Here is a 24,787-nt window from a genome sequence, read left to right on the forward strand (position 1 = left end):
GTTAAACAAATTCATGATTTAGAATTTAATACTACCGATAAATATAATAATTTGATACAGTGTAATGGTGAAACGGTAACAGTTAATTTACGACTGAATTAATTACACTAAAATAATTCATTTCCCAAGATATAAGATAATTTTTCTGTATATAAATGGTATCACATATTAAAGATATCAAATATTCTAATTTGTTTAAGAAATTAATGAGCATGATATAATTTCTTTTATAAAAGTGGTATCTGTGAGTATTTAAATAGTAGACATGTTTAAAAAAATGTCTATAACTTAATAATGAATTAAAATTATTTTGTCAGATAGCTATAATAAAAAAATTAATTTACATGATTATAATTTTTTTTAATCGAAATATTTAGCTAGTCAATAAAGGAATGAAAATATATAGAAATAATGGAATTCATCTTCTTGAATTTTTAAACTAAAAACAATTTGTTTTTTATTACCCTCATAAATTTTTATTTTAAAATTTTTTTGACACAAAGGACTTCTACCAAATCTCGTTTTTACACTTTTTTACAAAATGTTTGCTTTTAAAAAGTTTTATTATTTATTTATGAAAGACTATTGAAATAGAGCAATACTATTTTTTAAAAATTTACTGATCAAAAATGAAGTTTTTTAAATGATATTAGTAACTATGCATATATGAACACTAAATACGGTTAAAAAATTGTTTAGTAATCAATAATGAATTTAAAAATATTTTCCAAAAAAAGTTTTACAGATAATGAATATTTTTTAGTTTCCTCAAGAAGGTATTGCTAAACCCATTTATAATGCAAATAAAAATAAGATTTTCGAACTAAAATACACCAATACACCTACTGCAATGGAAGGCCATGACATTTTTAATACCAACTCACAGTTTAGATGACCTATGTAATTTGTTCTAAATCTGAAAATTTAACAGAATGTTATAAACTAGAAAAACATAATTTATTTATATTTATAATTAAAAATGTAGTTAGAAATAGATAAATAGATATAATGTTGAAAATATTGATGGTTTTTGAAAATATATTTTCTAGCACAACGGTAAACTTCTGTTTAGTTGAAAAAGCATTTAAAAAGATTATAAACAAGAGTTTTCGAAAGTAATTCAATTTAACCTAATCATTTTTTTAAATATGGCACAACTAAAAATTATGAAATTTGTTAAAGAAAACATTAAATTATATAAAGGTTTAAAAAAATTCTAATTTAGCTTTGTAATATAAAAGACAAACAATAAATAATGTAAGTAATATCTCCACAAAACCTCAAATTATAGACTTACTATAGAAAAAGATCAAATTATAACTGAATTTGGAACCTCATTGTTTTGGGTGGACATTAAGCAGAATTAATGGAATACAACTAGCAGTTAAAATTCGTTGCATTAAGAGGCCCATCATATATAGAATTGCCTAAACATAAAGGAAATTGCTTTTATTAATGTTAAAAATAATGATAAAAACTATTTATGCGCTATATATATGGCTCGTTATCGATCAAAAATTTAGGGATTTTGAATTGTCAGTTAAAATTGATGAAAAATTTGGACTAAGATTGATAATTTTTTAATTTTTTTATTTTGATGAAATGTAACGACTATATCCATAACATAACCTAAAATTTAAAAAAAGTATGTATAGATCGTATTAATTTATTATATTGTATAGCAGAACTGATTCACACAATTATTGAATAGAAGATTTATCTATACTTGTTTCACCAAAAATCACGAAAATGAGTAAACAAAATGTGTATGTGATCTGTGTTTATTACATTTTAATAATAAGAAAAATTAAGACGAACATAGTAACAATTGTTTAATTAATAAACTGAGAAAAGTAGACCAGAAAAAGTGGATAAATAGATTTCAAAATTTATAAGTATATAAAAAATATTCATTTTGATATTTTTGCATATTTCAAATGTTTTTTGTTAAAGATGGGTAATTGTCAATGAAATCTACAAGTGATAAAAGTATTTAAACCTATTCAAAAATATCCAGTATTAACAGATAATGATTTTCATAATGGGCAAAGAAATATTAAAGGATAGATACAATTTTAGCAGCAGAGAAATAGATACAATAGAATTAATATTAAATGATGGATCTTGTAATATGAAATATCAAAAACCTGAACTCAGTGGTTTTTGTTGTCATATTAAATGTATAAATGGCTTCTGCAAAGGACCAGTTATATACAGAAACCATATTCGAATTAGGAATTAGTTGAATTAATGATAAAAGAAGTTGTAAAATTGATAATATTTATTGTCAAAATTAAGAAGAGAAGCCACTAAAAGCAAAGAAATATCTAACATATTAAATTTAAAATTTGTTCCTTATGTGAAAAACAATATTCAAATAAATAATAATAAAAAGTCATCATAATGACAATTTAACAGGAAAATATACAGATCCATATTGGAATACTTGGAACCTAGACCTAATGACCCTAGTTTAATACCAATTTATTTACACACTGTATCAGGTTATAATTCTGACTTATTTGCTGAAGAACATGGTTACAATGAAAAGTAATAAATTTAATATGGACTGATGTGAGTATATGTATTAGTTTTGGTAAATGGGCAAAAATTGTAAAATGAGATCAGTTGATACTTTTAAATGTATACCTTTTAGCCTTGTTAAACTCTCTTCAAATATAAAAAGATATCAAATGAAAAATATTAAAAATGAAGCTCTCACAAAAATAAACGATCTGTTTTAGAAAATAAAATAGGTAATTTACAATATGAACATTATTTAATGAAATAATTGTCTGTTTCTAATATTTAATTTTTATAAATTTCTCATCAAATATGTAAATGTTTTCCATTAAAAAATAAATCAATTACATGTTATTTAAGTCGAAAGCTATATTCCCTACTAACATAATTTTCTTTACAGCTGATAACATCTAAAAATTCGAATAGTTTTTTAATATTTTCAGTGTATAATGTGTGCATGATAAATAATAATTTCATACAATAATCAGATAATACTATTGTAGTTTCATTTAATTATTAAATTAATGAGAATAAATTTGAATTTGGTAATAAAGAAGTGTTTGTTTTTTCTGATTAAAACAATAACCCGTAGTTTAAATCAAATATTTCTGAAATATTAGAATATAAAGAAACAGATCATGCAATTAGGAAAAAATACTGATGAAGATGATAAGGTTATTTATGAAAATTTAAATTGTGTCTGCCACATGGAGTCAGAATGTGATGGAAAAATACTGTTTTTGTTAATGAATCTAGTTAGTATTCGTTAATTAAACCTTCTAAGAAAGAAGAAGCTATAAAATTTAAAACTGGGATATCAAAGATGTTTCACCATATATAAGAAAACAAGGTGGATATAAAATTAGTAAAGGAATAACAAATTCATACAGAAACCAAACAGAACACAAAAATTATTGTATAAATCTACTTCAAAAAAATGAAAGAATAAATAAAAATAATGAAGAAATAATTACATTGGGGGAGATGCAAATAGAAAATTTAAGAGATACTACATTCAAAAGTTTTTGATATTTTAGGTAACTCATCAATCCTAGAAATGCCTCTAAAATTTTTAATTTTTAATTATTCAGCATAATTTTCTATATCAAAATGTGATAAAGGTTTATGATATTTTTAAATTTTTTTGGGAATTTTTTTTTTTGCTCTCAAATGTTTTTAGTCAAATTCTATTCTTCTCTAATGCAAAATTATATCTTTTTTGTTCTTTTAACTTCTTCTCAGCTTTTTTTCTTGCTGTGCCAGGCTTTCTAGAACCACGAACCTTCCATTTATATAGCTTATGTGCACTACACTCCTGTTTTTAAATTAGTACCTTTCATCTAATGCTTCATTGTTCTGCAGTAGCTCAACGACATATGATAATTGTTGAGGTACATTGATATCCACAGCTACCTAAATAGGCTTCCCTGTACATGTCCATCCTGTTAAACTGTCTTTAATACATGTATATGCAGTTCAGTTGGTGGCACCTTAACAATCAATGTACTTTGCCAAATAGAAACATTTGAAATGAATTCCCACTAAGCTCAACTGTATGCTGACAACGTCAATTTTGACATAATACCTATCCAGACAAGTCCGAGAATCGAGGGATATATCTGCCCCACAGTTGGCAGCACAACCAGTGCTCACAGAACTCTTTAATTTCTATATTAAAGCTGAACTGTGTTGTCCTCAATAACTCCATGTCATCATTTTCCGCTCCACGTTTTCTTTATCTTGGAATGTTTAGTCTTCCCTGCCTACGATGTCCAGACTAACGACAGGCGCGTGTGCACTAGTGTCTACCCAAAATTATATTCCCTGGCCTATACTAAACCCATCAAACAGCAACATGTCTCTGCACACATCTTTGCAGTATTATTATTTACTGAGAATGTTTCCCAATGGACAAAACACTTGTATTGGAATTTAACACCTGGTTCTGTTTGTTTTGTTTAATCTGCTTCTTATTTCTACATTTGTTTGTCTTATGCCCATACCGTTCACAACTAAGTACTGTGGCTGGCGACATTGTGCTTACAAAAGTCTTCCCACACCGGTAACATTTTATTTCGGAAGCAAAGATTCGTCGATCATTGGGTACTTTCGCAGCAGTATCGATTTTCTGCAACTCCATCGTAACGCGAAGCGCTTCAGCTAAATTATTTCCTTATGGACTCCACATACAAATTTCGTAGGAGTTGCTTGCAGATCCTTATTTTCCACTTCTCTGAGCATGACTCGCTCTGCTTCTGGATTGTCAACTCATGAGTCTGAGCATTCACTTTTCGAGTTCTGTCAGAAAAGGTTCCGGCAGTTTCATTGGCTTTCTGCACTAATCCATTCAACTTCTGTGTAAAAAATCTAGCACTGTTATGTTTATGGTATCTCTGTCATAAACCCCTTACTAATTGTTCGAATGCGCGAACTTTGCTAGGCGTCGTTCCATGTGACCAATTACTCAGTTCGGCTCTGGTTGAAACATCATTTATGTATACTGTCACGTGCTGTGTTGTTTTACAGGAGGCTGCTGAAGGATCTATGGAGGAGGAGGGTCCTAAGCTCACCTAAACCCTTCTGTGACTGTTTCGCAGCTTGCAAAGCTTCTGCTCGCTTACTGAACTTGTCATTATACAATTTCTAACAATTTCAATACCTGCTCCATCAGAGCGGCTATAGCATCACACATATTATCTGACTGTGTTTCCGGCATCTTTGTGCAATTTATTATTTCTTTTACACTTACAAGACTAATACGAAAAAAACACTTTCTCTTTCAAAAGCAATAGCAAAAATCAACAGAAATAATCGCACCAAAAACGTATACAAATAATCTTATCTGCTTTTTACATCTTATTATTGCCCAAAACATTCTGTACAGCCATGTGCTGCATGAATACAACGCCTACAACTGTTACAAGTTACTGGAATCATTCTACTACGTGGTATACTATGTCCAGTCGACTGACAGCTCCACCTCACAGGTACCAAACAAGTCTCGTTGCAATTCCCTCTAAACTGTGACAAATCTACATTACTTAAGGTTTGAGAGACGTCACTTTCTACGTTGTACCCTAGTCTCTACTTCTAATCCTGGCCATGAAAAAAAAGGCCAGTAAAAATGTTATTTGGACTCACCGCGATGCAATCGTAGGAGGCGTGTCGACAGTGTTAGAGGCGTCAGAAGGCCATTGTTGATGCTGAAACGTCCTGTCCTCTTTCATCAGTCATTCCAGGACATAAATGTCGTAATGATGTCGCCGAAGAACCACTTGCGAACCAAATTGTGGGAGTGTCGAGTGGAGACACCTGTGTGTAGTCAGGATGGTGTTGTGGAACCTGTAGCACGTCTGTCACCGATAATAAAACATGTTTAGCAACTTAGTGTTTATTGGTTGATTGATATTTAAAGTTCTGTGTCTTGTCGTCAGCCTCGCCTGACGTCTCGTCCCAGTGACATTGTGAAATTCCGCTGAATCCTATGGTTAGCTTGGCTGGCGAGGCCACTGCTCCAGAAATTCAGCTGAAGTCTTGAGGGCTGACGTGTGAAGTCTGCAGGCGAAGCTTGAGCGTGAGATTATGCCCTCACACTGCGTTAAAGTGTTCTCAGTCCCGCTCCAGAAGGTGTTGTTGATTCTCGGAGACCCATCGGGATGTACCGCACTGTTTGAAGTCGTGTAGTCGGCTGATTCTGGTCCCACCAGAAAAATAAGCCCTTTGGCATCCAAAAGCGATGATCAGGATCACGTGTACCGGGTGGCCCTCTTACCCACCAGTGACAGTGGTGTTAGTGTGACATGTACTGTGAGATGAACTGGTGCTGAAAGTCCCTCAGTCTCCCCTCAGTCTACCCACCAGGAAGGCAGTTGCGAATGCAAAGTCCCACGAGTGGCAGCTTGCGGTTGCTTCGATGTTGTCATCTCAGGAATGGCAAGCGATGTGTTCACAAGATGTGCAGGATCATCTAACACAAGGCTGTCACTATACTGTAATAATCATTGAATCAAGTACTTCACTATGAATGCCATCGATTCTAAAGACCAACTGAATTCAGAGCGAGAGAACTGCTGTATTTATGGAGATGGGAGGGAGAAAATTACAAGGGGGTCTGCTCATTATGAACAAATGTGGCGTGGCTCCTTACTAGTAGTCAGCAGTCCTTGTTCCACTGATTTGCTTAACGATTTCTTACAGGCTGTTAAATGCACTATCAAGCCTGTGATAGGTATTATTGCATCTGGGGTAAACCTTGTTGCTGCATGTAACAAGAGCAAGCGAATATAATTATATCTGCCTCTCTCAGTGGACGTTTGTTGAATATGTAACTTGTACCTGGCGATTGGTGCCGATATAGCAACATGTGCCCATGCCCACAGCTGACTAACAGTGTTGGTCGTTTCTTTCTGCTACACACCTATGTCACCAGTTCTGTTTGGCGTTGCCTGTGGCTGCACTAGCACGAACTTAAGAACAAATTTAATTTCTTCGCCTTTTGAAATCTGTGATGTAACAAAATATTTGATTTATAGTATTATTAGCCTCAATTTGATTTTATAGTAGTTTGCTGTTCCTCTTTTCCGTTTTCTCTGTAGTATAGTATTGCTATAAACATTAAGCAAGATAATGGCTAAGTCAGAAAGCGTAGCTACTGCACAACAATAGTCAAAGAGTTACTATACTGAGGTTACAAAGTTCTTGGAATACATCGTAACTTGGTGTCGGACCACCTTTTTCCTGGTGCAGTGCAGATATTCGGTGTGGCATGGACTCAACAAGTCGTTGGAAGTCCCCTGCAGACATACTGAGCCATGCTGCCCATAATTGCGAAGGAGTTGCTGCTGCAGAATTTTGTGCACAAACTGACCTGTCGATTGTATCCCATAAATGTTTTATGGAATTCATGTCAGGCGACCTGGGTGGCCAAAGCATTAGCTCCAACTATCCAGAATGTCCTTCAAACAAATTTCTAACAACTGTGGCACTAATAAATGGCGCATTGTCATCTGTAAAAATTACAAAAACATAACCCACACCATGGAGCCACCACCAGCTTTCACAGTGGGTGGTTGACAACTTGGCTCTACCATCAGCTCTTACCAACTGAAACTAGGACTGACCAGGTCACGGTTTTGCAATCATCTAGCGTCCAACCGATATGGACACGAGCCCAGGCGTTGCAGCGGTGTTGTGCTGGCATACAGTCAGCTTAACAGCCCATGCATCCAAGTTTCTGACATAGGTGATATTCAGAAGAATGGAAAAGAAGATTCAGGGTCTGTCGGACGACACTCAGTTTGGCTTTAGGAAAGGCAAAGGCACCAAACAAGCAGTACTGCTGTTGCGCTTGATAATGAAAGCAAGACTGAAGAAAAATCCAGATACTCATTGGAAATATTGACATACAGATAGCGTTCGATAATGTAAAATAGTGCAATATGTTCGATGTTTTGAGAAAAATAGGAGTAAGCTGTAAGGAAAGGCGGGAAATACACAATGTATACAAGAACCAAGAGGGAACAATAATAATGGAAGACCAAGAAAGAAGGGCTCGGTTTAAAACGGGTGTAAGACAGCGATGCAGTCTTTCGCCCCTACTGTTCAAGCTATACATCAAAGAAGCAATGACAGAAATAAAAAAGACATTCAACGGTGGGATTAAAATATGATAATATCAGTTCATAATATTGATGGTCTCAGTGAAGGTGAAGAAGAATTACTGGATTTGTTGAACAGTACGAACAGTCTAATCAGTACAGAATATGGACTGAGTATCAACTGGAAAAAGACAAAAGTAATGAGAAGCAGAAGAACTGAGGATAACTAGAAGCGTAACATTTACATCTACATCTACATGGATACCCTGCAAATCACACTTCAGTGCCTGGCAGAGGGTTCGTTGAACCACCTTCACAATAAATCTCTATTATCCCAATCTCCAACAGCGAGCGGAAAAAACTGTCCGAACTCTGATTTTCCTTATTTTATTATATGATCGTTTCTCCCTATGTTGACCGGTGTCAATAAAATATTTTTGCATTCGAAAGAGAAAGTTGGTGATTGAAATTTCGTGAGAAGATTCAGTCGCAACGAAAACTAGTGAACACGAAGTAGTAGTAGTTAAGGAATTTTGCGACTCTGGAGGCAGAATAACTCGCGAGGGACGAAGGAAGGAGGACATAAAAAGCAGAATAACACAGGTAGAGAGGACATTCCTCGCCAAGAAAATTTTAGTCGTATCAAACTTAGGCCTTAATCTGAATAAGAAATTTTTCAAAAGTACGTTTGGAGCGCTGCAATGTATGTTAGTGAATCATATACAGTGGGACAACCATAACAGAGCAGACTCGAAGGGTTTGAAATGTGGTGCGAAAGAATATTGAAAAACAGGTGGACTGATAAGACAAGAACTGAGGAAGTTCTCGACAGAACTGGAGAAGAAAGGAACATATAGGAAACACTGGCAAAGAAAGGTGCAAGATGATAGGGCATGTGTTAAGACGTCGAGTTATGGAATAAACTCCATGACACTAGAAGGAGCTGCAGGGGAAGACAGAGATTTGAATACATCCAACAAATAACTCAGGATGTAGGGTGTAAGTGCTTCTCTGAGACGAAGAGGTTAACGCTGGGGAGGAATTCTTGGCCGGCCACATCAAAGCAGCCAGAAGACTGACTGGAAAAAATCCTATCAATTTACATCATCAATAAGCGCCGTAATTTTTCCCCAATGATGTCATTTTCATTCATTTGTATCAGAATTTTCAATATATACGTCTTGTGTTTCATCTACATCTACATGGATACTCGGAAAATCACATTTAAGTGCCTGGCAGAGGGTTCATCGAATCATCTTCACAATTCTCTATTATTCCAATCTCGTATAGTGCGCAGAAAGAACGAACATCTATATGTTTCCGTACGAGCTCTGATTTCCCTTATTTTATCATGGTGATCGTTTCTCCTTGTGTAGGTCGGTGTCCACAAAATCTTTTCGCATTCGGAGAAGAAAGCAGCTGGTGATTGGAGATTCGTGAGAAGATTCCGTCGCAACGAAAATCGCCTTTGTTTTAATGAAGAACCCCCCCCGCCCCCCCCCCCCCCCCCCCCCCCCCCGAGAAGAAAAAAATATCTACGCCCCTGTCTCGCTAGGTGAATACCGGGCTGGTATCAAAGTACTACTCTGAGATGAAGAGGCTAACGCTGGAGAGGAATTCGTGCGGGCCGCATCAAACCAGTCAGAAGCCTTGGGAGAGCCAGTCCTGCCAAAACTCTACCATCTGGTGAGCAAGATGTATGAGACAAGCGAAATACCCTCAGACTTCAAGAAAAATATAGTAATTCCAATTCCAAAGAAAGCAGGTGTTGACAGATGTGAAAATTACCGAACTATCAGTTTAATAAGTCACAGCTGCAAAATACCAACGCGAATTGTTTACAGACGAATGGAAAAACTGGTAGAAGCCGACATCGGGGAAGATCACTTTGGATTCCGTAGATATGTTGGAACACGTGAGGCAATACTGACCCTACGACTTATCTTAGAAGAAAGATTAAGGAAAGGCAAACCTACGTTTCTAGCATTTGTAGACTTAGAGAAAGCTTTTGACAATTTTGATTGGAATACTCTCTTTCGAATTCTGAAGGTAGCAGGGGTAAAATACAGGGAGCGAAATGCTATTTACAATTTGTACAGAAAGTAGATGGCAGTTATAAGAGTCGAGGGGTATGAAAGGGAAGCAGTGGTTGGGAAGGGAGTGAGACAGGGTTGTAGCCTCTCCCCAATGTTATTCAATCTCTATATTGAGCAAGCAGTAAAGGAAAAAAAAGAAAAGTTCGGAGTAGGTATTAAAATCCATGGGTAAGAAACAAAAACTTTGAGGTTCGCCGATGACATTGTAATTCTGTCAGAGACAGCAAAGGACTTGGAAGAGCAGTTGAAGGGAATGGATAGTGTCTTGAAAGGAGGGTATAAGATGAACATCAACAAAAGCAAAACGAGGATAATGGAATGTAGTCAAATTAAGTCGGGTGATGCTGAGGGAATTAGATTAGGAAATGAGACACTTAAAGTAGTAAAGGAGTTTTGCTATTTGGGGAGCAAAATAACTGATGATGGTCGAAGTAGAGAGGATATAAAATGTAGACTGGCAATGGAAAGGAAAGCGTTTCTGAAGAAGAAAAATTTGTGAACATCGAGTATAGATTTAAATGTCAGGAAGTCGTTTCTGAAAGTATTTGTATGGAGTGTAGCCATGTATGGAAGTGAAACGTGGACGATAAATAGTTTAGACAAGAAGAGAATAGAAGCTTTCGAAATGTGGTGCTATAGAAGAATGCTGAAGATTAGATGGGTAGATCACATAACTAATGAGGAGGTATTGAATAGAATTGGGCGAAGAGGAGCTTGTGGCACAACTTGACTAGAAGAAGGGATCGGTTGGTAGGACATGTTCTGAGACATCGAGGGATCACCAATTTAGTATTGGAGGGCAGCGTGGAGGGTAAAAATCGTAGAGGGAGACCAAGAGATCAATACACTAAGCAGATTCAGAAGGATGTAGGTTGCAGTAGATACTGGGAGATGAAGAAGCTTGCACAGGATAGAGTAGCATGGAGAGCTGCATCAAACCAGTCTCAGGACTGAAGACCACAACAACAACATCAAAGTCCCGCCTCATACGATTCGCAATCACTAGGGATACTTTCGTCCACTATCACATGAATAAAACTATATGCATACAGTTAGGGTCCACATATTCCGTCCCTGGGGGTGGCGGGGTTGAGACAAGAAGGGCATCCGACCAACACTTAAAATTAACAACGCCAAATCCGTGAATAACCACGCCGACCCTGCACCGATGCGGAACAAAGGCACAAGAAAAAGACGCAAGACAATAACCAACGTTCAAATGTGTAGAGACATAAAGACACAGATAAAAATTAAAATGTCTTACGGCATTGTTGGCTGCGATATCCCACGGCATAGGTTCAGCCGCCTGTCAAAGAGGGCGTTCTTCCTCTGTGCACATTGGCCCCTTTCCTTGAGGAAAAGTGCTAATGTATAAGCGGGGATTAACGAGACCAACAGTAGCGATAACCGCTATGTGATGTTCTACAAGCCACAAGATGTAACAGACCATCTCATGAGAAAAGAAGACAATGTTCTCATCATTACGACTAGTGCTCAAGGTGAAAAAGTATCTCAGGAGCTGTATTTGTGTCGATGGAACCAATGGCTATGATTTTGAATTAATTTGGATTCTTGAGTAGATGACATGAGACGAGGTTTCCCATCGACTTTCCTTATTTTGAAGAGATCAGATTAAGAGGTACCTTCGTCGTTTTTTGATGAAATAAGAAATGAAGCAGGTAAAATACAACTTCAGTTAGCTGAATTATTTTACAATACTGAAAGAATGAGGAAGAACCAGTGAAAGACTGTGTTGTTCACAGCATAGTCGCGAAGTAAGTGAAACGTAAATCAGAGGAAAGAGAAGCTGAAGTATACAATGTAGTGAGAAGTATGATGCAAGAGGGACAACTCATTCCTTTCGAAGAACTTGAACTAATGCTTTACTCTCTGTAGCGCAGGACGATGTTTCTCCTGTTTCTTAAAAGTTTTTTTTTCTGATACTCTCACAGTAAAATACTAGAAATGATCTTAAGCTACTTGAGTGCCAGTGATAAGCAAGACTAAGTTCAAATGGTTCAAATGGCTCCGAGCACTATGGGACTTAACTTCTGAGGTCATCAGTCCCCTAGAACTTAGAACTACTTAAACCTAACTAACCTAATGACATCACACACATCCATGCCCGAGGCAGGATTCGAACCTGCGACCGTAGCGGTCGCGCGGTTCCAGACTGAAGCGCCTAGAACCGCTCGGCCACATCGGCCGGCCTGCAAGACTAAATGTCTTTGTGTAGCACGACTATGGAATCTGTTCCTGTCTCCAGCAGAAAATAAAATTGTAGTACAATATGTGCAATAGAACACCTTCATTTTGCAAATGTGTTTAATTTCAGTGTGTTTATACATCACGTCAATGATAAAGATGTAAACATCGAGCTGAGTTCGTGTTCACGCCACACAAAAATCACTGAATCAGTCGCTCTGTTCGCTCCGTAAGCACAGCAAGGCAGGGGCTAGAGACAAGTGCTACCTGACGTTTTTTCAATGTGACCACCCACGAGGTTTGGTTGGAAGTCACGGCAGGAAGCGTCCCATCTGGCTAAGGAAGATTAGCTGTGTACGCCATCTGTCTGTGAGTCTTGCAAACTTTGTTCAATGTGTTACCGTATTTTAACATACCGAGTACTGTGTTCTCTGCGGTGGAATTCCAGAACTGTAGCGGTACGTGCCTAATCGAGCGTCCAAAGCGTACCCAGCAGAACTGACTTGTTCACTAAGATCGTAGCTGCAGGGCCGCATGGCGTCAGATTTGCCAGCTGGTTGTTTACGAGCATACTGCATTCCTGCAGCGAGTACGTCACTCCACGTGGCTGAGTGCAGCGCACGCATCGCTCTCCATCCCTCCCACTGCCACGCCAGTTGCTGCCACCGTTGATGCTCACACGCCTGTCTGCTTTCGAACCGATGACTTGTTTCTCCCTTCTGTACTGGTGGCTCCTCTATACATATATCGGCTAGGGACATCAATGAACTTTGTCGGTTGTATTAGGCCTGAATCTGCAGTAGGTAATTACAGAGTTGTAGGCCACAGACTATTTCTTCACTGGTCAGAAAAAATGTTCCAGTTATTCTTCCTTTTTTTCAGTTTCATCTTATTTTTCATCCGTAGTATTCTACGCTCGTAATCCTTATGGTCATTCCTTCCGTTCTTAGGTATGCTTCCGACGAGGGCGTGCTGAAAATTAATGCCTCCGACCTTTTTTATGTGAAAACTCTAAAGCTTTTTAAATAAAACAAACGTTATTAATATTCTACAGTCATGGAAATAAGTATTCGTACAGTAGGTGGTGCCAAACTACGATGGTGTGTTGGGATAGTAAATCACCCACAGCGCCGATACGAATAAGTACGATGATGTAGCGTCAGATAACCATGTTATTGGTAATGAAGCATCCCGTATGCCATGAATCTATTCTGGGAAAATAAAATATGTTACATTCCGCACGGTCTACGACAGGGCAAAATGTATTCATACAGCGGACTACTTTCAACCTAACAAACGTCTGACACAGCCCCGGAGTGCATGCCACACGTGTGTTGTCGTGTGGCGGCCGTGAAGCAACAGCACGTCGGACGTGGATACCGTGGAACAGTAGAATGGGCCGCAAGGGGAAGGAAACGACCATTGAGGAACGAAAGATCGTTGTCGCCCAATACCTTCAACACTAGTCGTATGCCGAAACTGCGAACATCATAGGACGAAGCCGAGCGACTGTGCTATCTATCATTAAGCGATATAAGGACAGACATGTAGTAATAAACAGTGAAGGCCACGGTCGTCCATAGAAGATTACAACAAGAGAGACGAGAATGCTACTAAGAATCATCAAGGAAAACCCTAAAACGACAGCGTCGGCACTATCCGCATATGTACATGACCACTTCCGAAAGGACATCACTCCAAGGGCAGTTCGTACCATTCTCAATCGTTCGGGCTACAGAGATAGGGTCCCGAGACGAAAGCCCTACATCAGCAAAAAGAACAGGAAGTGGCCGATGGAATTCGCGAAACAGCATGTATCCAAGACAGCAGACTTCTGGGATACTGTATTGTTTAGTGATTAAAGCAAATTTAATATCGTGCACAACGATGGTAGGATCTTGGTCTGGAGAAGGCCGAATACAGACCTCGACCGAAACATCATTCAACCCACGGTGAAGCACGGAGGTGGTGCAGTGATGGTATAGGTCTGTATGTCAGCCTCCGGTGTCGGAAAATTAGTGTTTGTAGAAGGTACCATGGACAGATTTGTGTATATGAACATTCTCAAACAGAACTTACAACAGAGTGTTGACGCCTTAGGTCTTCCTAGAAATTATTACTTCCAACAGGACAATGATCCCAAACATACGGCGCAAATTGTCCGGCTGTGGTTGCTCTACAACACTCCACACGCTTTTAAAACACCAGCTCAGAGTCCGGACCTGAATCCCATCGAACACTTGTGGAGTGAGTTGGAAACACGAGTGAGAAAACACGACATCCCTAGTAAGGCCTCTTTGAAAGAGGCTCTCCTTCGAGAATGGGAAGGTATTACGCCGTAAATTACAAGAAAATTGTTCCATTCTATGCCACGGAGGTTGCGAGAGGTAATACGTCGGATGGGTATGCATACGAAGTATTAAACATGTTCTGGCTTTGTTAGAAGTGTCATTTTCTGTTGGTGTATGAATACTTAATTCCCAGCGCAGTAGAGAACTTGGCAGACGTTTCTGTACTTTGTTTTGTAAAGGCTTGTTCATTCTCGTTCTATATACGAGCATAGTTGCATTGGCGACTGGCCATTGTGTATAGTGCATATCCAATTAGTGTTTTTGGTTTCGTACTGTCAATAAAGGCAGTTTACTTTTCCATGTTCTAGTGTATGAATACTTATTTCCATTACTGTACATCTTTTTGCTTCATGTCTGCATGTTATTTCCCAACACAGTCACCCTCGCGACGAACACATTTCTCTCGACGAGAGACCAGTTCGTTGATACCATGATTCTAGAATGTTTGACATTGTTGACGGAGCCACAACCTCACCCCTGCTTGCACCGTTTCATAATTATCAAAGTGAAGTCCTCGAAGGTGGTTTTTGAGTTCTGGAAACAGATGAATATCGGATGGGGCCATTTCGAAACTGTACGGAGGATGGCTGATGAACCCAAGGCGTCGGATTGCTGCAGATGTCGCAGCGCGCGTGTGTCGTCTGGCATTGCCATGCTGAAGGACAGCGTGCACAATGTATGAACGAACTTTCCAAATTCGAAGCCGGCCGGGGTGGCCGAACGGTTCTAGGCGCTACAGTCTGGAACCAAGCGACCGCTACGGTCGCAGGTTCGAATCCTGCCTCGGGCATGGATGTGTGTGATGTCCTTAGGTTAGTTAGGTTTAAGTAGTTCTAAGTTCTAGGGGACTGATGACCTCAGAAGTTAAGTCCCATAGTGCTCAGAGCCATTTGGACCGAATTCGAAACTCGATTACAGCACGCTGTTTCTCAGTCGTAGTTACATTACAGACCATCATGTTACACGGTACAATTCGGCTCCCTCTAGCGGAAGTGGGCTGCAACTATGTAGACGTAAAGAATAAAGATGTAAAATGTTAATAACATTTGTTTTATTTAAAAAGCCTTAAGTGTTTTCACATAACAATGCGGAGGCATTACTTTTTGGCATACCTTTGAACTTTCTTTCTTTACATGGACGACCAGTCTCTCTCGCGATGTTTCAATGAAGCTCACAATGTGCTGCATTGTCCCCAGGATTGATCGTGTCCACCTGGTTCTGAGTCGACTGAATGACATGAACCAGAGACTCTGGAGGTTCTATGACAAGCTCGATTGTGACGTTCTAGACTTGTGTTATAAAGTTGAGTACTGTATGGTCCCCAAAAAGGTCAGGTGTGCCCTGCACATCAGAAGCCGCTACCCGGGTAGCTGACTGTGTGTGGGGTGCACACAAGGGCTATAGTTTAAAATTACATGACTTTCCGTCCAGTCCAGATAATTATAGCTGTAGCAGACCGGGAAGTAAGAGAGAAAAATTAAGGTTTAATGTCCCATCGACGTTGAGATCATTAGTAATGGAGCACGAACTTGAATTGTTTAAAGAAGGAAGAAGGAAATCGTCCGAGTCCTTTGAAAGGAACCATCCCAGCATTTACCTGGAGCGATTTATGTAAATAATGGAAAACCTGAATCTGAATGGCTGGACGCGGACTTGATCCGTTGTCCTCCAGAATGCAAATCCTGTGTGCTAACTACAGCGCCGGCTTGCTCGGTCGACCGAGAAGTATCAGTGTAAGATCCAAAGAGACGCCCACAAGTGAAAGTATCAAAATCCTAGTGGTTAACTGCTAAAGCATTCTCAACAAAGTGCCAGAATTTGAAGTGCTCCTAAAAAGCAGCGGATCTCACAAAATACTAAGTACAGAAAGTTGGTTCAGGCTCGTAATTGATAGAAGTGAGATTTTTGGGAAAACATTAAGTTTATATCGAAAGGAAATGCTAACGGATATTGGAGGTGGTGTATTTGTTGCAGTGGGCAAGAAATTAAAATTCAGAGCGATAGAAATTATAGCTGCATGCCAGACTGTTTGGGCAAGGCTCAGTATCACGGTCGGGCATAAACTTATAATTGGATACTTCTCACGACCACCACACTCAATTCCAGGTGCATGCGAAAACTTTAGAGTAAACCCCAGTTAGCTAGTACGTAGGAGCATCGCTCTAATTTAATCCACATACCACTGCAAAAATGAGTAAAATAAATATTAGTGTAAATGGAAGTAGGGATGGAAAATTAAGGTTTCACGTCCTGCCGATAATGAGGTCGTTCGAGATGGAGCTCAAGCTCAGGTTAGTTAAGGATAACGAAAGAAATCAGCCGTACCCCTTAAAAGGAACTATTCCGGCATTTACCTTAAGCGATTTAGGGAAATCACGGAAAACCTAAATCTAGAAGAATCCCTGTCTTCTCTTATATTGTCAGTGCAACATGACTTGGTCTCAGAACTGAATTTTGATAATACTGTTGATGACTTTGCTCGTTAAAAAGCATGGAAAAGATGGTCTGTGTAAAGTGTGAAAAGCTGAAAACCCTTATTGTCGATAACTTATAAATTTATAATTTAGGTGATGCAACAGTCTTTTGAACATTCACCATTTACCTTTACACTCAGCTCTTTCTCAAATTTTTCACGTAGCATTTTCAGTTCTTTGTCCTGTATATTCTCTGGAGGAAACAAAAAGCCGAATTTTGAGGAACACTTAGCCAGTTTCCCAAACCTTTCTTTCAAACTTGTTACTACTGTGCCAACGACAGGGTAGAAAAAATTAATTTTGTATTTCGCCTCTGGAAATGGTGCCCTGCAAACCTTGTCGTCACTTTCATAATCAGACTGCTTCGTCTTCTCGCCAGTTCTCATTTCTTGAATTTTAGCTCATCTGCAAACTTTCAACTATCTCTTTCACAGTTATCTGCGCATTAACATAACGTTCTTTACGGAAATTCGCAATAAACTTCGATGAACTTCCGCAGGATTTAGTTGCTACTTTCACGTACATGTTTTACGGTTGAAGTGGTTTATATGCTTGGTTAATAACAAAGAGATGATGAAAACACCTATAATAATCTCGAATTTTTCTAGTTTGTTCACAGCAAGCGAGTGTGCTTCGCTCTTTGTGATCGATTCATTAGTGCTATTGCTAACCCCAAGAAGGGCATCTCTTACTTCTCTTGGCTGGTACCTTGTAGCTTTGACACTGTGTACCCAACTTTCCCATCGAATATCTGAAAGCTTCTTCACAGTTAAAGTTGGTACCCTATTCAATATGATGTCCCGTCTCTTAGTGGATGCATAAAAAAATGTATATTCTATGAATTACACCAAAAAATGTGACTGCTTTTGCTGTAGATTTTGTCGCATCCGATAACACAAAACTAAGACTGTGGCTAGCACACTGCATATAAAACGCTCTTGGATTACACTTCAGGATTCCAGCTTGAACACCACTTCTAAGACCTCTCATATTTGCGCCGTTATCGTAAATTGGCCTCTGCGACCATGAATATAGACATACAGGGTGCGTCAAAAAATGTATACACACTTTGAAGCGTCATAGAAAATTTATTTCCTGTTCTACAATGTTAAATTTCTGGAAATGGAAAGCTTAAATTTCAATTGGAAAAATAAATGAACTTTGGAAATGTGATTAATGTTCAAACTTGTGGCCTTCAGCATCAATACATTTCTGAGTACGAGTCACCACAGATTCCGTACATCGTACCAAAGTGTCCAATGAGATTTCTGCGCGCACCGCCTGAATCTCATTCCAAAGTGTGTCCAGGTTACGTGTTTTACGTTTGTACACCTCATCTTTTACTGTGCCCGATAAGAAGAAATCCAGAGGCGTGAGGTCTGGAGAGCGTGCAGGAAACTCGATTGGTCCCCTGCGTCCTATCCACTGGCCTGGCACATTGTGATGCAGGTATGTTCGTACGTCCCTATGATAGTGGGGCGGGTTGCCATCTTGTTGGAAATAAAACTCATCATTTCCGTATAATGCACGAATGGCAGGGAATATGGAGTAAGCAAGCATTGTTAGGTACGATTCTCCAGTAACAGTACCTTCAAAGCGGAAAGGCCCATGAGTCCCCTTGCAGACAAACCACACCACACGTTTACACCAGGCAAATTCACAGCCTTTTCAACTGTAATGTGAGGATTATCTTCAGCCCAGTACACACAATTGTGTCTATTGACAGGTCCATTGAGTTTGAATTGGGCTTCATCCGACCAAATTATGCTACCCATAAATCCCGGTTCACGTCTCACCATCTCCTGAACCCATTCACAAAATTCGAACCTTCGATCTGGATCGTCGTCACTTAGCTGTTGCATCAGCCTTGGAATGTACACACGAAACTTGCCTTTCTTCAGAATGCGTAGCACATTACTAGCACTTACATTACTCTCACGTGCCGCTTGCCTTGAAGATTTTTGAGGCGAACGCTGAAACAGTTCCAAGACCGCAGTTGTGGAATCATCACTTGTAGCTGTACGAGGTAGCCCTGATCGACCTTTATGCACATCACACACTGTTCCATGAATTTCGAATTTGTCTCGCAGACGTGTAATTGTTAACCTTGAAGGTGGTTCTGTACCATACTCACTTCTCCACTGTCTTCGAACTCCAGCTACATTCTCAAACTTCCAGTACCACTTAATTATCTGCTTTCGCGCTTCAAAGCACAAACGCGCGTCCGCCATGTTGCAGTTACTTCCTTGCCACCTTGTAGAACGGAAAATAAATTGTCTATGACAGTTCAAAGTGTGTATCCATTTTTTTGACGCACCCTGTATATGATAGTTGATCTACACTGAAAAGCCAAAGAAGCTGGCACACCTGCCTAATATCACATAAGGCCCCCGCGAGCATGCAGAAGTGCGGCAACAAGATTTGGCTTGGATTCGACTAATGTCTGAAGTAGTGCTGCAGGGAACTGACACCATGAATCCTGCAGGGCTGTCCATAAATCTGTAAGAATACGAGAGGGGGGAGATATCTTCTGAACAGCACGTTGCAAGGCATCCCAGATATGCTCAATAATGTTCATGTCTGGGGAGTTTGGTGACCAGTGGAAGTGTTTAAACTCAGAAGAGTGTTCCTGGAGCCATTCTGCAGCAATTCTGGACGTGTGAGGTGTCGCATTGTCCTGCTGGAATTGTCCAAGTCCATCGGAATGTATAATGGACGTGAATGGATGCAGATGATCAGACAGTATGCTTACGTACGTGTCACCTGTCAGAATCGTATTTAGACGTATCATGGATCATATATCACTCAAACTGCACACGAGACACACCATTACACAGTCTCCAACAGCTTGAACAGTCTCCCGCTGACGTGCAGGGTCCATGTATTCATGAGGTTGTCTCCATACCCGTATACGTCCATCCGTTCGATACAATTTGAAACGAGACTCGTCCGACCGAGCAACATGTTTCCAGTCATCAACAGTCCAGTGTCGGTGTTGACAGGCCCAGGCGAGGCTTAAAGCTTTGTGTCGTGCAATCAGCGAGGGTACACGAGTGGGCCTTCGGCTCCGAAAGCCCATATCGATGATGGTTAGTTGAATCGTTCGTGTTACACCGGAGCCAAGGTAGCCCCTGAGGGCCGGCAACCCATATTACACCACTGAGGACGAGGTTGTCTATGCGCAAGGCGTACCAAAAGCACCATGGTAAACACCGGTTATATACATACAAGATAATGGAAACAGACATTCCAAGCATTACTTCCTGCAGGGGAAGCTCGAGCCACAGCCTGCAGGAAGGCAGGAAGTATCACTATGCCAAAACCTGATTGGCTGGAGACAGCTATTTAGGGGCTAGAGTTCAGTTCACGCCGGATGCCGACCTCGTGTACTGCGATAGGTTGAAGATTACGTCTTCGTCTCTGAATTGAACTGTTACTAGTGTATGAGTGTTTTACCACGAACCTTTGTGGAAAATTAGAAGTGAACTTTTGTTTGCCTAAATTAGGAGACTTCTACTGGCGTCGTTATTGTTACCTTTGGTTTGTATGTTCAATCATCAACCTTGTGAACTTACATCAATAAAAGTTGTGTTTGTGAAAAATTGCGAGTTGTCAGTCACAACAGTTCGCACGCTGGCACTTGTTGATGGCCCAGCATTGAAATCTGCAGCAATTTGCGGAAAGTTTGCGCTTCTGTCACGTTGAACGATTCTCTTGAGTTGTCATTGGTCCCGTTCTTGCAGGAACTTTTTCCGGCCGCAGCGATGTCGGAGATCTGATGTTTTACCGGATTCCTGATATTCACGGTACACTCGTGAAATGATCGTACAGTAAAACCCCCATTTCATTGCTACCTCGGAGATGCTGTGTCCCATCGCTCGGGCGCCAACTGTAACACCACGTTAAAACTCACTTAAATATTGATAACCTGCCATTGTAGCAGCAGTTACCGCTCTAACGACTGCGCCAGACACCGTTGCCGAGCGCAGCGCCGTATTCTGCCTATTTACATATCTCTGTATTTGAATACGCATGCCTATACCAGTTTCTTTGGCGCTTCAGTGTAGTTTCGACAAAAGGGTTTCAGTCAAACTTTCTCCTGTCGTTGAAGTGACGTTCAGAAAGTTGAGAAAGTAGTATTCTACAGTCAATGCGTCTTCTGATAACTTTACAAATCTAACAATCAATTTTATTTGTTCAGTGTGGCTTGTATAAGGTGTAGGTCTGTGTCAAAGAAGCATTCAGCAAGATCGACACGTCTTAGCCAACGTAAAATACACAGAAACGGACTCCAAAAAATTGTAAATTGGCAGGTAGCCGGCAGGACGTCACCAGGGAAAGAAGTTAATTTTCTCTCTTAATTCTTTACCCATTACTAGAGAAAACAGCGCTAGCTGCTATAAAGGCCATGGACTGGTGGCTGAAGTGTGATGCAAGTATGACGCAGCATTTGAGTTTATTTTGTCGAGAATAGAGGGACGGAAATCGAACTTATTGGATTTGACTTTTTTGCTGGTTCTGGTGAGAGATTTTTAACAACAAAACAATTAAGCCATTGGTGGAGAAAGTGTAACATTTTAAGGATTGGTAGACGAAATTTTCTTGGTGCGAAATGCAGAGAGTCTTCGTTCTAACTTCTACAAGTGGGTGACTGGGACTTCTGAGGAAATATGAGACGGTAGAGTTTTTGGCTTCACTCTCAACCGGGACGGCATACTTCAAAAGTAGCTTTCCACTGGGGTGGAGACTGACGGAGGCCAATGTTCGAGCTCATTGCAGATCCCTTCTAGGTGAGCACTTGATGGCAGCCAGCCACGCCATCAGCAGACTGCACACATTACATCAACGTGTATGGTGAGAATATCTTGCAGCAGCGGCACGTTACGACAAAAGGAACTTGGAAATTTAGCAACATTTTCGGTTTGCCTTCTCATGTTGGACAGTATATACACAGTTGCACGAGTAACTTCAGTTTCCCTTTCAAGCCACACAATCCATGTTATTAATGCGTAGGCTGGTTGTGGCAAATTCATTAGTAAATGGTTATGATGAAATTCCAATTTCTCACCAATTAACTTTCCTAAACATTCTTTGATTTATGTGTATTACATCGAAAGCAATGTTTTACTATCCATCAAGTAATTTCATGTTACAATTTTCATTTTTGTCCACTTAAACTTTTGTAATAAATTCATAATAATATCCTGCAAGGCATCGCCAGATAACAGACGCATACTGTTTCTTGACTGACCAAAACGTCTGACAACTGTTGACTGATTTTATGGTGTGACGATCTTTCGCCCTATAACAAGAATATATCGTAGCCGTGAGCTTCCTGTTGAACGAATACAGTGCTTAACATCCCGTGTCCACGCCCGAGTGCCAAGTTGCCTGAGGTCCCAGAAATATTAATCGAATTTAGCCCTAGGTTCTACCACAAAGAAAATGCTCCGGACTTCAGATGCACCGATCAGGGATTCAACTCTACAAAATGTTTCGCTGTAACTTCCTCTTAGAGGGTACTGCGTGCACATCTTATAGTGGAGTGATTTTTGTCACAACGATGTCCTGTGGAGCACAACTGTGGCTGCCATCGGATTCTTCCCTGTTAATGCGGCATGAGCAGTGGCTTCCCTTTTTTGTGTGTGTGGTTCCTGTACACACAGTCTTTGTATCCCTACATCTTCAGCTATGTTCTACATCTACATCCATACTCCGCAAGCCACCTGACGGTGTGTGGCGGAGGGTACCTTGAGTACCTCTGTCGGTTCTCCCTTCTATTCCAGTCTCGTACTGTTCGTGGAAAGAAGGATTGTCGGTATGCCTCTGTGCGGGCTCTAATCTCTCTGATTTTATCCTCATGGTCTCTTCGCGAGATATACGTAGGAGGGAGCAATATACTGCTTAGATCCTCTCTATCTCTTCTATCAACCCTATCTGGTACGGATCCCACACTGCTGAGCAGTATTTAAGCAGTGGGCGAACAAGCGTACTGTAACCTATTTCCTTTGTTTTCGGATTGCATTTCCTTAGGATTCTTCCAATGAATCTCAGTCTGGCATCTGCTTTACCGACGATCAACATTATATGATCATTCCATTTTAAATCACTCCTAATGCGTACTCCCAGATAATTTATGGAATTAGCTGCTTCCAGTTGCTGACCTGCTATATTGTAGCTAAATGATAAGGGATCTTTCTTTCTATGTATTCGCAGCACCTTACACTTGTCTACATTGAGATTCAATTGCCATTCCCTGCACCATGCGTCAATTCGCTGCAGATCCTCCTGCATTTCAGTACAATTTTCCATTGTTACAACCTCTCGATATACCACAGCATCATCCGCAAAAAGCCTCAGTGAACTTCCGATGTCATCCACAAGGTCATTTATGTATATTGTGAATAGCAACGATCCTACGACACTCCCCTGCGGCACACCTGAAATCACTCTTACTCGGAAGACTTCTCTCCATTGAGAATGACATGCTGCGTTCTGTTATCTAGGAACTCTTCAATCCAATCACACAATTGGTCTGATAGTCCATATGCTCTTACTTTGTTCATTAAACGACTGTGGGGAACTGTATCGAACGCCTTGCTGAAGTCAAGAAACACGGCATCTACGTGGGAACCCGTGTCTATGGCCCTCTGAGTCTCGTGGACGAATAGCGCGAGCTGGGTTTCACACGATCATCTTTTTCGAAACCCATGCTGATTCCTACAGAGTAGATTTCTAGTCTCCAGAAAAGTCATTATACTCGAACATAATACGTGTTCCAAAATTCTACAACTGATCGACGTTAGAGATATAGGTCTATAGTTCTGCACATCTGTTCGACGTTCCTTCTTGAAAACGGGGATAACCTGTGCGCTTTTCCAATCCTTTGGAACGCTACCCTCTTCTAGAGACCTACGGTACACCGCTGCAAGAAGGGGGCCAAGTTCCTTCGCGTACTCTGTGTAGATCTGTGTCATCACAAGGAAGCATATCACGAAATTAATTTCTCCGATTTTTGTTTGTGGTATTCTGTGACTCATTATGGATACCTAATACGAGAGTGAGTCAAATGAAAACCTCAAATTTGTAATAATAAATTGAAATTTAGCGCCGTTGTCCTGTAAGTTGGTAAGCGTGCTACAAACAGCGTGCAGAATGGCCTGTAGGTGGCAGCATAGTGCAGATGCACACATACTGTCGCAGTGTCAGGACTGTGGTATCAGTATAAAGATGGCCGTCCCACTTGCGACTTGCACCAGGGAAGAACAGCGTTCTGTTATTCGGTTTTTGAGTAATGAAGGTGTAAAACCTATTGAAATTCATCGACGAATGAAAGTTCAGTACGGTGATGCATGTTTGTCACAGCAGCAAGTCTACGAATAGAGTAGAAAGTTCTCAAATGGTGTGACTTCAGTGAAAGATGCTCCTCGACCAGGTCAGGCAAAACGAGTTGTGACTCCACAAAACATTGCAGCAGTTGAAGCCATAGTGAAGGAAAACCGCCGAGTGACACTCAATGACATTGCAGCATGTTTACAGAT

This window comes from Schistocerca cancellata, chromosome 4 (genome assembly GCF_023864275.1).
Source record: "Schistocerca cancellata isolate TAMUIC-IGC-003103 chromosome 4, iqSchCanc2.1, whole genome shotgun sequence".
NCBI classification, from domain to species: Eukaryota; Metazoa; Arthropoda; class Insecta; order Orthoptera; family Acrididae; genus Schistocerca; species Schistocerca cancellata.